Genomic DNA, 15,914 nt, shown 5'->3' on the forward strand with positions numbered 1-15,914 from the left:
TCTCCAGTATTTTTAACATGAATGGGTGCAAATTTCATCAAAGGCCTTTTCTGCATCCATTGAGATGATGCAGATTTTTGTCCTTCATTCTATTTATGTAATGAATTATATTTACTGATTTACATATATTGAACCAACCTTGCATCCATAGGATGAATCCAACTTGATCATGGTGTGCAATCTTAATGTGCTTTGAGTGAAGTTTATATTTTATTATAGATTTTTCCATTGATGTTAATCAGAGATGTTGATCTGCAGTTTTCTTTTCTTGATGTGTCTTTATCTAGTTTGGATACCTTGGTGATACAGCTTTATAAAAGAGTTTGTGAGAGTTCCTTTCTATTTTATGGAATAATTTGAGGAGGATTGATGTTAACTCTGTTTTAAAGGTATGGTGGAACTGAGTTAAGAGGTCATCTGGTCCTGGGGTTTTCTTTGTTGGAAGGCTTTTTTATTACTGCTTTGATCTCATTGCTTGATATCAATCTGTTTAAATTGTCTATGTTTTCTTGATTCAATATTTGTAGGTCATAGGTGCCTGGAAATTGGTCAATATTTTCTAGATTTTCAAATTTATTGGAGTATATGTTTTCCAAATATTTTCTAATGATCCTCTGGATTATAGAAATATCTGTGGTGCTCTCTCTTTTGTCATCTCTAGTTTTGTTGATTGGGTATTCCTTCTCATTCCTTTGATTGTTTGGCTATGGGTTTATCATCCTTGTTTATCTTTTCAAAGAACCAACTCTTTGTTGCCCTGATTTTTTGCACTGTTTTTAAAAATTTCTATGTCATTAATTTCAGCCCTGATCTTAATTTTCTTGTCTTCTATTAATTTGGGAATTAGTTTGTTCCTGCTTTTCCAGTGCCTTGCGATGTAGAATTCAATTTTATTTTTAATTTGGGATTTTTTTTGAACATGGGCACTTAATGCTATAAGCTTTCCTATAGTGCCATCTTCATAGTGTCCCAGAATTGATATGATTCTAGAAATATTTTAATTTTTCCCTCTCATTTCTTCTACGATTCATTTCTCATTTAAAAGAGCATTATTCAATCTCCATGTGCTTATGTGGGTTTTAAAAGTTTTCTTGCTGTGGATTTCCAATTTTAATTCATTACGATCTGATAAGATCATGGGGTAATATCAATTATATTGTATTTGCTAAACTTACCTTGTTTCCTAAACTATAGTCAATTTCGGTAAAGGTGCCAAGAAGCTGTTGTTGTGTGAAATACTCCATAAATGTATTAGGTCCCTTTGATTTTCAACATTGTTTTGGTGACAAATATCTCTATTGATATTATGTCTGGATGACTTGTCTCTTGCGGAAAGGGACGTGTTGAAATCAGCAAGTATCATTGTATTGGGGTTTACCTGGGACTTAAGTTCATGAAGTATTTGTTTTATGTAATCAGGTATGCTGATATTTGGGATATAAACATATAATGTTATATCTTATTGTTGAATTGTTCCCTTTAAAAGTATGTAGTAGCCTTTTTTGTCTACTCTGTTTAATTTTTGCTTATAATATGTTTTGTCAGACATGAGAATATTGACTCTTTCTTGTTTTCACACTCTATTTGCATGGAATATCTTTTTCATCCTTTAGATTTCAGTCTATTGATATTTTTTCCCTATAAGATGGGTCACTTGCAAACAGCATATGGTTGGGTCTTGTTTCTTAATCCATTCTACCAAGTGTATGTCTTTTAATTGGAGAGTTGAGACGATTTAAATTCAGAGTTATTATGGAGAGTGTTTATTATTTCCAGTCATTTTCATTTGTTTCATAGATTTAATTTGTTCTTAATTTTTGAAACTCTGAGGTTTGTTTTGAAGTCTCCCTTTGTGTATTCATTCTTTAAGAATTTTTTGTAGTGTTGGTCTAGTGGTCATGAAGTCTTTTAGTTTATTTTTATTGGGGGAGATTTTTATTTCTTCTTAGATCTGAATAATAACTTTACTGGATATAGCAACCTTGGCTAGGAATTTTTGTTTGTTTGTTTTTTGAGAGCCTGATTTCAGAGTCTGAGTTGAGAGATCTGAAGTGAGAGTGATTGATCTTCTTCTAAATGTGATCTGATGTTTTTCTCTTGTGGGTTTTAACATTTTATTCTTACTCTCTTTGTTAGGCATTTAAATTATGAGGAGACTTGACGTTGTCTAATTGAGGTTCTATATGAATCGTGTATATGAATATTCATTTCATTCCTAATACTTGGAAAATTTTTTGCTATTATTTTACTGAAAATATTCATAATTACTTGTATTTATATGCACTTTTCTATCCCAGTGACTCTTAGGTTTGGTATCAATATTGGGCCAGAATTCATGTAATTCTGATCATGGTCTGTTATCTTTCTCCCTTTATTGACTATTGAGTGTTTCAGCTCAAATATCATGTTTTTGAGTTTAGAGGTTCTGTCTTCTATTTAAGCCAATCTGTTGGTGAACATTCAAGTGAATTTTTATTTGATTATTTTTTTCCTCATTTCTAGGAGCTCTGATTGGTTTCTTTTCAGGACCTCTATCTCTTTATTGATATGGTCTTTTACCTCCTGATTTCTCTCTCAATTCATTCCTTAAATAATCTATTACATCTTCTTTGAAATCATTATTCATTTAAATAATTAAATTTTTAAAGTCTTCCTCTAGAATTACATCCCCTTTCATATCTGAGTGATCCTTTGGGGAAGGTATTGTGGTTTTGAAAGGAAGACTTATTTGCCTGTTTCCTCATAATTTTAGAGATCTTGGACTTGTTCATCTATTGAGATGGAGTCTTTTTTTCTCTTTCATGAGAATGTCTTTTGGAATGCAATTGTTTCTTTTGTAATAAGTCCTATGTTGTTGATATCTCTTAGCTTCAACACAGATGCTCAGTGTAATCCAAGTGTTGGGTTTCTACTGCCAATGTCTCTCCGTTTTCCACTGTAGAATTATTGAATTAATAAACTCTATGAGTTGCTTTAACACTGTGGGTTTTTTTCTGAGCCTTCTTTTTGAAAGCTTTCTGTGATTTTGTGATAGAAATCAACATCCAAGAGTTCTAATTGGTTTATAATGTCCCTCTTTAGCCATTTCTACTTGGTTTGGCATTTTTGTCTCTCCTATTCTCTGTATTAATGTATTATTAAAAACTTGAGTGGGGTTAGTTTGTGTGTGGAGGAAACTGTACTGTCACTCTGAATTGTGTGTGCAGTTCATCACGTCATTTCCATGCTGTGAATTTTTAATGTACCAGTTGCTTCCCAGTCCCTCACAGAAAAAGGCGAAACAAGAAATAGCCACAAACCCACAAGAGAAAATAAAAGTAGCAACAACTTGAACAACCTACAGTATTAGAATAAATGTCCTGTGCCTACTATGGCATGAATTCCCTTAATTACCACAAAACGAAGAATGGCAGAGTCAAAGAGAGTGTATCTCCTGTGTTGGAACCCTTTAACTTAATCCTGACTTGGGGAATCTTGGATGAAGAGGATGAGGAAGCTGGACAGTATTCCTGATGATATTGACCACAGCATTATAGAGGAAAGTCATGAAGAGCCAGCATTTCAGAATTTTATTCCGGAATCAATGGCACAGTACTGGAAGAGAAAGAAGCCTTACAAATATGAGATGTTAGGAAATTTCAGTTGATCCTACAAGTCCCAAATTCTGGAACTCCATTTGAAGAAACTATTCTTATCTCTGATTCAGCGTTAGGATAAAGAACAATTTTTCTTCAGAAGAGCAAAAATTCTCTTTTTAGGGAAGCTTATGACTCAGATGAAGTCAGAAAATAGATGATTCTTAGAGCTGACAGGTACATGCCAAGTCTTCCTTGGCTTTTCCTTTATATTTATGCAAAGAAGGAGATACTGACTGCTCTTGGAAGCTGATATCCCTTCAAGCCTAAGTTTTATCATTTGAACTCAAGTACGTCTCCTGGTGATGGGATACAGAAAGAACTTACCATCTGGGTGATCCATTCAGATCTTAGCCTCTACTTCCCCAGCATCATGCCCTCAACTGTTAACCCGAGTTTTCCTTATTTTCGTAGAAAGGGAGAGGAGATACATGAGTTTGTCCCGGGTAGCAGTGGAGTGTCCTTGGAATCCAGTCAGTGTTGGTATGAAATATGTCTCACAGGAGGTAGATCATTAGAGGACACCAGGTTTGTTGAAGAAAGTGAGCAGAACATAAGATTTCTGAATAAAAATCCTGTTTAAATGGTAACTTGGATAAAGAGTTTTGAATTATAACTTTATTCTAAAAAAATGGCAGAGTTAACATTTACCAATAGAATGAACTAGATCTAGCATTTAACTAAACCACAGATGCCAACTGTGCTCTTCCCAGTACTGATGACGATGACAACATGAATGGTAGGGGAAGTATTCATAGTAACTATGTTGTTCTTAAAGGTAGTAAAATTACAGTTCACTAAGAGGAAAGAAGATGGGCTAGGAAGGTAAAAGAAAGTTTAAAATATTTAAAAGACAAGCATAGGTACAGGGGGAGGAAGGCAGCAAGTGGTGGCTATAAAGAAGGAGGAGTAAAAAACAACTAAGAGAAATAAAATCAATAACAGGAAGAAGAAGGAGGAGGAGGAGGAGGAGGAGAGGAAGAGGAGGAGGAGAAGGAGGAGGAGGAGGAGGAGGAGGAGGAGGAGAGAACACTAGAATCTGGCTATTGAAGGGGGAAGAGAGGAGTAGTAATAAGAGAAACAAAAACAAGAGCTCAAACAAACAAACAAAAGTCAAACCAAAACACATAAACAAAAACCTTTAATCCTGCAACATCAAAAAAGGTGAAATAACAAAGAGTTGAAGGAAGAAAAATAAAAAGTGAAAAAAGTGATTAAAAGAAGAGAAAAAAATGAAGAAGAAAACTCCAATGAATGAACACAACGAGGACATTCACATCTACCCATCCACACATTCATACTCACTCAATGGAAAAAAGGAGAAAAAAGAAAAACACATCTTAGTGAACCATGACAGGTTATCTCTGCTGAGGTGGTCAAAACTTGACAAGAATTGATGTTCACTGCCTATGCCATGATGTTTTTTCCTGTTTCTTCTTGGGCTGTGTATGCCTTAAAGAGAGCAGGGACTGAGGGTTGTTACACCTGTCCTCTTTGAATTGTTTACTAAGCTGGTTGTAATGGCTCTCAGCTTCCCTTTTTGCCAGTTTATTTAAGACATAATGGAGAGTAGTGACAATTGGAATTTTGTCCCTGGTAGATGTACTCCCATGGTGGAGCTAATGGGGAGTTTTTAATGTGAACCTCAGTATCTGGCATTTAGTTCTGATCCACTGGTCAAACTTCGTTGTGAGGCATCTGCTCCACCCACCCTATTGCAGAGAAGATGCTGATCCCTATTGGACATCTAGATCTGGGGATGGGGCAGGGAGTTCCCCAGAAACGCCATTCTTGGGGCAAAGTGTCCAATTCTCTGTTCTTTTGACAAACTTCACAGCCCTGATATACCGTCTCCCAGGATCAGACCCTAAGCACAAATGTGCCTGACTCTCCAGCTTCTGAGATTTCTCTGGCTAACTGCATAGGCTGTCAAACCCCAAGGGAAAGCGAGCAGCACCCTGCTCTATATGCCTGGCCTGAGTCCCTGGGGTCATCCCCTCTAAGCCTGCTTCAGTCCCTATCAGGCAACCTCTAGACTTCATGGAGGCACACACAAGATGAGTGAGCTAACACCTACTGTGAATTCCTGGGCTCCTGCCACAGAAAGGCCCAGCAGAAAGCCTCCTGCAGCCTCTCCAAGATGGCATCCTGCCTTGGCTCTGCTGAGAAGCACGGAGCACCCTCCGTGTGTCTTGTGCTCCTTGTCGTTGTCTGGCTGTGCTGCATCTGGGTTGTTCCAGTTCAGAACGCCCCTCTGTTCCCCTATTCCCCATGCCAAATATTCTTTGCAAATTCAGTCTGTCTTTGTGCACTGGTCACCGCTCCCCTCTGCAGCGTACTGGCGCCTAGTCATTGTCACCTAGATTACTGAGGTATTCCTTCCTTGATTAATTAATTAATTAACTAATTAATTCCTTTCTTCTTTCCTTCCCTCCCTCCCTCCTGTCTTTCTTTCTTTCTTTTAAATATTTATTTTTGAGTAGTAGTTGAACTCAATATCTTTATTTATTTATTTTTATGTGGAGCTGAAGATTGAACCCAGGGCCTCCCATGTGCTAGGCGAGCGGTCTACTGCTGAGCCATAACCCCAGTCCCCTTGAATTTCTTTTAGAAAAAAATTAAATTAAAAAAAAAATTTGTTGTTGTTGTTGTAGATGAACACAATGCATTCCCCCTTCCCCCTCTATCTATCTATCTATCTATCTATCTATCTATCTATCTATCTATCTATTTTTATGTGGTGCTGAGGATCAAATCCAGTGCCTCACAGGTGCCAGGTGAACACTCAGCTGTCAGCTGAGTGTTAGTAACACTCACCTGGCACCTGTGAGGCACAAACAGCTGGTTTCCTTGAGTTTCTGTCTCTGTGATTATTTTATTGCAATTCAGTGAAGTCCCTCTGTCACCACCTCACTTGGAAGCAGTATTCCTGTGCTTGAATCCTGAGTTGTGGGGCAATTGGAAATCTCACCCCTTCTCTACTCCACAGTCTTTTGTCTCCTGAATTCACTTTTTATATGACCTGCTTGGCATTCTCTTTCTGCCTTCCATCTCTGGATAAAGTCTGTTTTCAATCCCATAAAATTTGCAGCCTTTTAAAACAAATTAGGGGCTGGGTTTGTGGCTCAGCGGTAGAGCGCTTGCCTAGCACGGGTGGGACCCAGGTTCGATCCTCAGCACTACATAAAAATAAAGGCATTGTGTTGTGTCCATCTACACCCCCATAAATAAATAAATAAATAAATAAATAAATAAATAAATAAATAAATAAAACAAATTAAAAGCTTTATTGAGATATGATTGACATACCATAAAATTAATTCTTTTAAAATGTGTAACTCAGTGTTTATTTTTTTTTAGTATATTCACCAAGCTGTGCAATTATCACTACTAGGTAATTCTAGATTTTTTGATGACCTCAACAAATGAATTATAACCATTAGTAAGTCGTCCTCCCCATTTCGTCTGTTCCTGAACCACTGGTAACCACTAATCTACTTTCTGCTTCTATGGATTTATCTATTCCCATAAAATAGTTATGGGATTTATAAATAATATGAAATACAATGGATATTGAATATAAATGGAATCACACAATATATGACTTTTTTTGACTCACTTATTCCACTGGGCATAATGTTTTCAAGGTTCTTTCTTATTGCAGCCTGTATCAGCATCTCATTCCCTTTCATTGTCAAATTAATAAATTCAGTTTATGGATATACCACGTTTTATTTATTGTTTAGTCAGTTAATAGACAAGTGGGTTGTTTCTATTTGTGACTGTTAGGAATAATGTCATTATGAACATGCATTTAAAGCTTTCCTTCAGTTCTCTTGAGTATACCTAAGGTTAGAATATCTGGGTTATATGGTAACTATGCTTAACTTTTCAAGGAATTTTTAAACCGTTTACCAATAACATACGAGGGTTCCAACTTCTCCACATCCACGTGAACAATTGCCACTATTCATCTTTCTTATGATGGCTGTGTTAGTCAGCTTTGTCACAGTGATGAAATACCTGACAGAGACACCTTAAAAGTAGGAAAGATTTATTTTGGTGCATGGTTTCAGAGCTTTCAGTATATGGTCAACCATTCCATTGCTTTGGGCCTGAGGTGAGGTAGAAAATCATGGCAGAGAGACGTGGTGGAAAAAATCTTTTCAGTTGATACAACCACGAAGCAGAGAGAGGGGAATGAGTTGGGACAAGAAATAGCCTTCTAGAGAATGTCCCCAGTTACTTACTTTCTCCAATTTTTCCTACCTCCCACAGCCTCCGCCACCTCCTAGTAGACCATTCAGATTATGAACCATCAATGGATTAATTCACTGATGGAATTAGACCCTTGCTATCCAATCATTTCCCCAAAGCCCAACCTCTGAACATTGCTCTTCTGGGGAGCATTGGGTCTTTGGGTGAATGAGTCAACACATGAGTCTTTGGAGGACACTTCATATTTAAGCTACAATAGCTATACTTGTCATCTCAAACAGGCCTCTATTTTTTGACAATTTCTTCTCCGTCATTTTTGTAAACTCATTTTCTAAGACTTCAAAAGTTATTTATTTATTTTTTTTATTGGATGTTCACAACATTACAAAGCTCTTGACAAATCATATTTCATACATTAGAATCCAGTGGGTTATGAACTCCCATTTTTACCCCAAATACAGATTGCAGAATCACATCGGTTACACATCACATTTTTACATACTGCCATATTAGTGACTGTTGTATTCTGCTACCTTTCCTATCCTCTACTATCCTCCCTCCCCTCCCCTCCCATCTTCTCTCTCTACCCCATCTACTGTAATTCATTTCCCTCCATGTTTGTTATCCCATTCCCCTCATAACCTCTTATATGTAATTTTGTATAACAATGAGGGTCTCCATTTCCATGTGATTTCCCTTTTTTTCTCCCTTTCCCTCCCATCTCATGTCTCTGTTTAATGTTAATCTTTTCTTCCTGCTCTTCCTCCCTGTTCTGTTCTTAGTTGCTCTCATTATATCAAAGAAGATATTTGGTATTTGTTTTTTAGGGATTGGCTAGCTTCACTAAGCATAATCTGCTCTAGTGCCATCCATTTCCCTGCAAATTCTGTGATTTTGTCATTTTTTAGTGCTGCGTAATACTCCATGGTGTAAAAATGCCACATTTTTTTTATCCATTCATCTATTGAAGGGCATCTGGGTTGATTCCACAGTCTAGCAATTGTGAATTGTGCTGCTATGAACATCGATGTGGCAGCTCCCCTCCTCTCGCCATGCACAAAAGTCAACTCAAAGTGGATCAAGGAGCTAGATATCAAATCAGAGACTCTGCGTCTGATAGAAGAAAAAGTTGGCTCCGATCTACAGATTGTGGGGACAGGCTCAAAATTCCTTAATAGGACACCCATAGCACAAGAGTTAATAACAAGAATCAACAAATGGGACTTTCTTAAACTGAAAAGTTTTTTCTCAGCAAGAGAAACAATAAGAGAGGTAAATAGGGAGCCTACATCCTGGGAACAAATTTTTACTCCTCACACTTCAGATAGAGCCCTAATATCCAGAGTATACAAAGAACTCAAAAAATTAGACAATAAGAAAACAAACAACCCAATCAACAAATGGGCCAAGGACATGAACAAACACTTCTCAGAGGAGGATATACAGTCAATCAACAAGTACATGAAAAAATGCTCACCATCTCTAGCAGTCAGAGAAATGCAAATCACAACCACCCTAAGATGCCATCTCACTCCAGTAAGATTGGCAGCCATAACGAAGTCAAACAACAATGAGTGCTGGCGAGGATGTGGGGAAAAGGGTACTCTTGTACATTGCTGGTGGGACTGCAAACGGGTGCAGCCAATTTGGAAAGCAGTATGGAGATTCCTGGGAAAGCTGGGAATGGAACCACCATTTGACCCTGCTATTGCCCTTCTCGGACTATTCCCTGATGACCTTAAAAGAGCACACTACAGGGATACTGCCACATCGATGTTCAAAAGTTACTGACCGAAGCCATTCAATCTATTCTTGCCACTTCTTTTTCACTTAGAAAAAAAAAAAAAAAAGAAATCTTCATTTTATTGTGGGTTGATCCTAATCATTAACTTTTTATTAATGAACAGTCTTTAACTGTGTCTAGTTTAAAATGTATCCTGCTTAATTAGATTTTTCCCCAATGACTACTTGTTTTCAACATTCCTTTCAGATTGTTTTAATATTTGTATTTCATCAAGAACAAAGTTATTTTTGCATTGGTTGGCTCTCTCTAATATTTATTAATAAATACAATTTTCCTTCTGTCCTTTAGAATTTCACAGTGCTATTCATATCAACAGGAAGTATTTGTGTCTCTTTTTCCTCATTCTTACATGTTCAGTAGTTTTGCTATTTGAGTTCAGAGAAAGAATTTACATTGGAGGTTTTGATCCATTTCCTCTAATTTTAATGATATTGGAAATCTAATGAGTAAGCTGGCAAGTGGCTTTCCCTAGATCCTGTTTTCTGCCACTTAGTCCTGGTAAGCAGTCTTGGTATTTTTTTAGCCTGCTTCAGAAGATGGGGAGGCCTGTTCCCAGCTGAGGGGACAGCGGACCTGGCTTTTTTGTCTTGTTACCTGTCCCAGTTATCAGGAAGGGATGAAGGAGGTCACCTCCCTGGACCCTAGACCCCGAGCCCAGTTGTGTGCCATTTCAGCTCCAGTTTAATGTGCCGGTTTTGTCTTCTCTTTCTTGGATGTGCATAGGTTCATCATTTCCGAGCATAATTACATTTTTAACTTAAAACAATCTGCGTATCTTTGCTATGCATTTGGATGGCAACATAGGCTTGTAATGATGTTGATTGAATCCTTAAGTAAAAGAGACACACTTCTCATTTTCCTTGGGCTGTTTATCTGCACAAATTAACCAATTAATTAATCACACAAATTGGCAAATAGCCATAAAAGAAAACAAATACTACAATGGCAAAACAACAAGAAACCACCAAACAACAACAACAACAGTGTTCTATGACAGCTATAATGAAGGATCCTAACTATAATGGTGAGTCCAAGCAGGGAGGATTGTGGATGAGGAAGTCTGCAAGGCATTAATATTGGGGCAAATCAGAGACTGGCTTCTAGTGCAATTAATTTATAGTGTTTGATATGAATGGACATGTTTTATTTTTAGTGGCTTTTAAATTTGGATCAGATTCCAAGAATTCCCCCTTATTAGGACCTAGAACAGCTAGAAGTTAGTCATACATATGAAATTCAATTTTTTTTTTCATTTTGAAAACTTTCAGGTACAGTAGATACTTAGCTGAAAAACAAAACTATCAAAACATTTCTGCCTGGTCCCCTTTTTGTAGCTTGGTCTTCTGTCCAAAGTTTCTTTGAATTCCATTTGCTAAGGCAGTCATTATTAGATTGTGCTACCATTTTGGAAAGCTGATTGGGTCAATAATTTAATGCATGAATTAGTGGTTACCAGCATGATTTTATGAGATTATTTATGCGCATAGGAATTTTTATGTGATGTAGTGTAAGTCTTTAATGCTTCCTCTTTTGGTGCTTTATTATACAAAGGATGATTAACATTAAGCTGTTTGCCACCAGGGAATATGGAGACTTATTTCCTGTTAGGATTAAGTTTCCAATGTAAAACACTGTGTTAGTTTTCTGTTGCTGTGACAATACCTGAGCATAACAACTTAAAAATGATGAAAGATTCATTTTGGCACATGGTTTCAAGTTTCAGGCCAATTTCAGCCATATCCATTGCTTTGGGCCAGAGATGAGGCAGAACATCATGACAGAAGGTCATGGTAAAGTAAAACTGTTAGCTCAAGGCAGCAGAGAGGGGAAGGGGCTGGGGACAAGAAATACCTTTTCAGGTAACATCCCCAGTAGACATTCCCCAGGGAATGTTCCTCCAAGTAGGTCCCATTTCCTACTGTTTCCGCCACCTCCCAATGGCTCATTCAACTGTAAACCTATCAATTAGATATTGATAGGTCAGAGCCCTCTTGATCCAATAACTTCCCAAAGCCCCACCTTTGGACATTGGTTCATTGGGGACCAAACATTCCACATAGGAGCCTCTGGGGAACATTCCATATCTGAGCCATGACATAGGAACACACTGGGAGACTGATTCTTGGTGTATTTGTTGTTATTCTACTTTGGAACCTGGATGGTGGTTCATGGCTGTGTACTATAATTTGAATGTTGCATGGCCCCCAAAGTCTCACATAGTAAAGGTTTGATCCCAGTGGAAATGGTGGGAGCTTTTAGGAGGTGAGATCTAGTGGGAGGTTCCTAGGTCACTGTGTGTGCCCTCAAAGGGGACTGTGGGACCCTGGTTTCTTCCTCGTCCTCTTTGCTTCTTGACTGGTAAGGTAAGTTATGTTCTCTGCCAATCTTCTCACCATGATGTGCTGCCTATCCACAGGCCCAGAGGATGGAGTGACTCAATCATGACCTAGAACCTACCTCTGAAACTGAGCCCAAACAAATCTTTTCTCTTTATAAGTTAAGTGCTTCTGATATTTGGTTATAGTGATAGAAAGCTAACACAGTATGTTTGTTTTGTAGCAATTCAGTGAGATGTACACTTAGCAAAGTATGGAATTTTTTGTGACTATGTTATACTTGATTAAAAAAAAAGTTAAGAGAAAAAGGGTAACAAATGGGTCTGTTTAAGCTATTGACAAACTCCCTCTACAGATGTGATTTTTGCACTAGCTTCCTATGGAGACACTTATTCCTGCCCAATAATGTAATCATGTTCTGTTTTTGCTTGCTTTTTCATTCTCAAGGCAATGGGTGACTGATTTTTGGTGTATGAATTGATTTTAAAAAACTTAATCATTGCATATTTGTTGTAAAACACTGGAAATTTTATATAACTCTTTTTCAGATAAACCCAGATTTTTTTGATGGATGCCAAATGATGACAGATGTGGAATGTTATTCCCTAAGAAGAATGAGGAGAGAGGAAACTTTTTTTCTGCCCAGACAATGGGGTTTAAACATGTCAGCATGTTGTTTGACTCACCTGCTCTCAGCTTCAAAGTGTTTTCTACCATATTTAGAGTAAAACCCGCATCCCTTTCCTCAGCTTCCATGAGGCCTTGTAAGTTCCACAGCCCACCAGTGATCTACCATGCTTCCATTTCAGGGCATTACACTCCTGTTCTCTTTGTCTAGAGTGAAGCTCTTCCACAAGGTGTTCACCCAGCTATGCAGCTGGCTGCCTTCGTTGGTTGAGTGAATAAATTGATTAATGTGGATTCGCTATATACGTTTCAGGGAAAAAGAGAAAAAAAGAAAAAATATTCAAAGAGCTTTATACCTCTCCCTATATTATTCCAAGAAGAAGAATAATGCTCAAAGCTCAGACTCTTCATGCCTTTGTTATTGTTAGATTAACTTTTTAAAAAAGTCTTATTTATTTCGTTTTTAGGTTTTAGCAAAATTGAGCAAAAGGTACATACTCTTTCCGCACCCACCCCAGGCACGGCCTCTCTTACTGTCAACATCAGAGTGGTCTGTTTTACTTTATTATTATTTTTAATTATTATTATTATTTTAAATTTTTACTATTATTATTTTTAAATTTAAAAACTGATAAACCTACATTGTCAAATCGTAATTACCCAGGGGCCATGGTTTGCATTTAGGTTAACCCTTGGTGTTGTACCTTCTAAGGGCTCGGACAAATGTATGATAACATATGGGTAACTGTTTCATAACACAGATTTTACAGGTTTGTAGAAGAAAATTGAAGAAATGAAGATAAATATTAAGGGAATGATAGTTTCTGTTTCATAGGACAACCATCAGGAAAGAGCCTGCTACCTAGTGACCAGACCAGGGTTCATGAATGGTATCTCATCCCTGAAAAACCCAGGGTGAAGTGGGGTTCAGGGGGAGCCCAAGATCCAACTGGATGAACAGTAAGACTAAGCCATGGCAGCCTAACACTAAGTCTGACTGGAAGCTGGCCCTGGCTTACATGTTTTGTACACTTTGACACATGTACTTACTGTAGCAATCTAGGGAGGCACAGAGGGGCAAAGTGGGGCAGGAAGAGCTTCAATTCACATGGCTAGCTGGCATTTCCACTCAGACAGGCTACCCTAAGTTTCACACATTATTAACTTTCAGAAGGACCCAAGCTTGGCATGGGATTGGGAAGTCCAAGAAAGTGGAAATGAGGGGAAGAAAGCCCCAGCAGTAGGGAATGTGCAGAATGGAGTAGCAGCGCCCTCTGCAGGTAGTGAGGATCCCCATTCCTCTGGGTCCACATAATTTTCTCAGGAACCTGAAGTCACCAGTAGTTTTGGATTCATTTTACTGTATCCTAGTCCTAGGGGAATCATGACGTTTTTGCTGAGCACATAGTACTACAGTCAGATCCCTGTTATCTGCATTGAAAATAGCATCCCCAGGGGACCTTAAGCAACCGCTTATTGGAATTTAAATAGGAAATTCTTGAAAACATCAAAGCCTTTAAAAGTTATGCAAAATTCTAAGGATGAAATTTCAGATTGGAGGACAGCTCAGAAGATATTTGGAAAAGAAAGGAGGCCTATAGAACACCCTCAAGTCACCTTTTATGGAAAACCACCCATACTTTAAGGACTGTTCTGGGCCAGGATCCTGGGCCCTGGGATGATTCACCTGGGTTCACAGCCTTGTAATCTAGGTGTGAAAAAAAAGGAGGTCTCTCTCCCAATTGTCGTTTTCTGTTTTTTCTCACTTCCTGGTCCCTATCCTTGGTCCCTTCCTTATGTGAACAATTTTGGAACAATCTAGTAATCCTCTAGGCTCCTGGTTCTGTACCAGGTGTGAGGGGATTAGAGAGTGTGACATTCGCACCCCTGACATTGTGCAGCGCTGGGCAGAGGCCACAAGTGGTGATATGAGCTGCATCCAGCTGTCCATTTACCATCCTGGTGTTTTAACCTGGTTGCCCCAAAACAAAAAGGAAGAGCTTAAACAACTGTGCTTGCTTTGAAAAAGCAAATGTGCAATGATTAAGTTTTTTAAAATCAATTCATACACCAAAAATCGGTCACCCATTGCCTATGACCTTATGTTATTTTCTGAAATGTATTGCATAAGATATTTGTGTATGCACATTGTATTTCTGTAACATAACTATATTACCTTCTCAGGAAGCCACAGGGCCTTTTCCCTTCACTCATTGGATAGTGTAGACTGGATTCCTGCATGCAAATTTTGGGAATCATTTGCTCCAGGGGAGACAATTTAGTAACTTTTAAAAAATTCTCAAAATGATAACTCCCACACCTCTCAACTCTGATCTGAAGATGTGTTTGACTCACATTATTTTCAGCAGAATGAATTAGCAACATTAAAAATCTTGGGATATTATTTTAAAAATCTAGATTTCAGGTTTCTTTGGAAAAGTCTGGCAATGCTGAGCTGGCATGTCCAAGAGAAACAATTGGCTAAGGCTGAATAGAAACCCAGTATCTGCAATCTGACATGCTCCAATCACTCTTTCCCCTGGAATGGATTTTTTTATATTTATTTTTTGATTGTAGTTGGACACAATACCTTTATTTCACTTATTTTATTTTTGTGTGGTGCTGAGGATCAAACCCAGGGTCCCGCACATGTGAGGCGATCGCTCTGCCACTGAGCCAAAACCCCAGTCCCCTGAAATGGATTTTTAGGGTCAGCCACACTTGCTTCCTGACCTGCTTCACTTCCATTACGCGCATCTCTAGTTCTAAAGGAGGAGAGTTTTCAAACTCTTGAAAGAAACGTTAAGTTTGCCAAGGATCGGGAAAGTAGGTGGTGTAGTGGTCCATGAAGGTGGGGACCTGTGACCTTATGCACTGACTGGTCAGGAGGGAATGAATCTTCTAATGTGGATGTCCCCAAAGCCCTGGCAGGGGGGGACTTAGAGGATAGACTGCCCAAGACAGTGGAGCTGTCTCATTAGAACAGACCCAGGTTTGGCTAATGGGTATCTTGTGGTCAACACTGTTGGACTGCAGACCATAGACTTATCCTCCACTTTCCTAAATCACTGAACTCTAATATTTTGAACACAGGGGAAAGGGTAGGTGGGAGTCCTGGAAAAATGACCTGGTGGCTAGGGACTGAGCTGCATATAGTTTCTATCAGGAAATAAAGAAATGTTACCTATCTATGTCTGAATGTTGTCCTAAATGATTTTATTCATATGACATAATCACAAGTTCCTTATGTTTTGGGAATCTGCATTACATAAGTGTCACAATGCCGTCCCTGAC

This window comes from Spermophilus citellus, assembly GCF_964194105.1.
Source record: "Spermophilus citellus genome assembly, chromosome: 14".
NCBI lineage: Eukaryota > Metazoa > Chordata > Mammalia > Rodentia > Sciuridae > Spermophilus > Spermophilus citellus.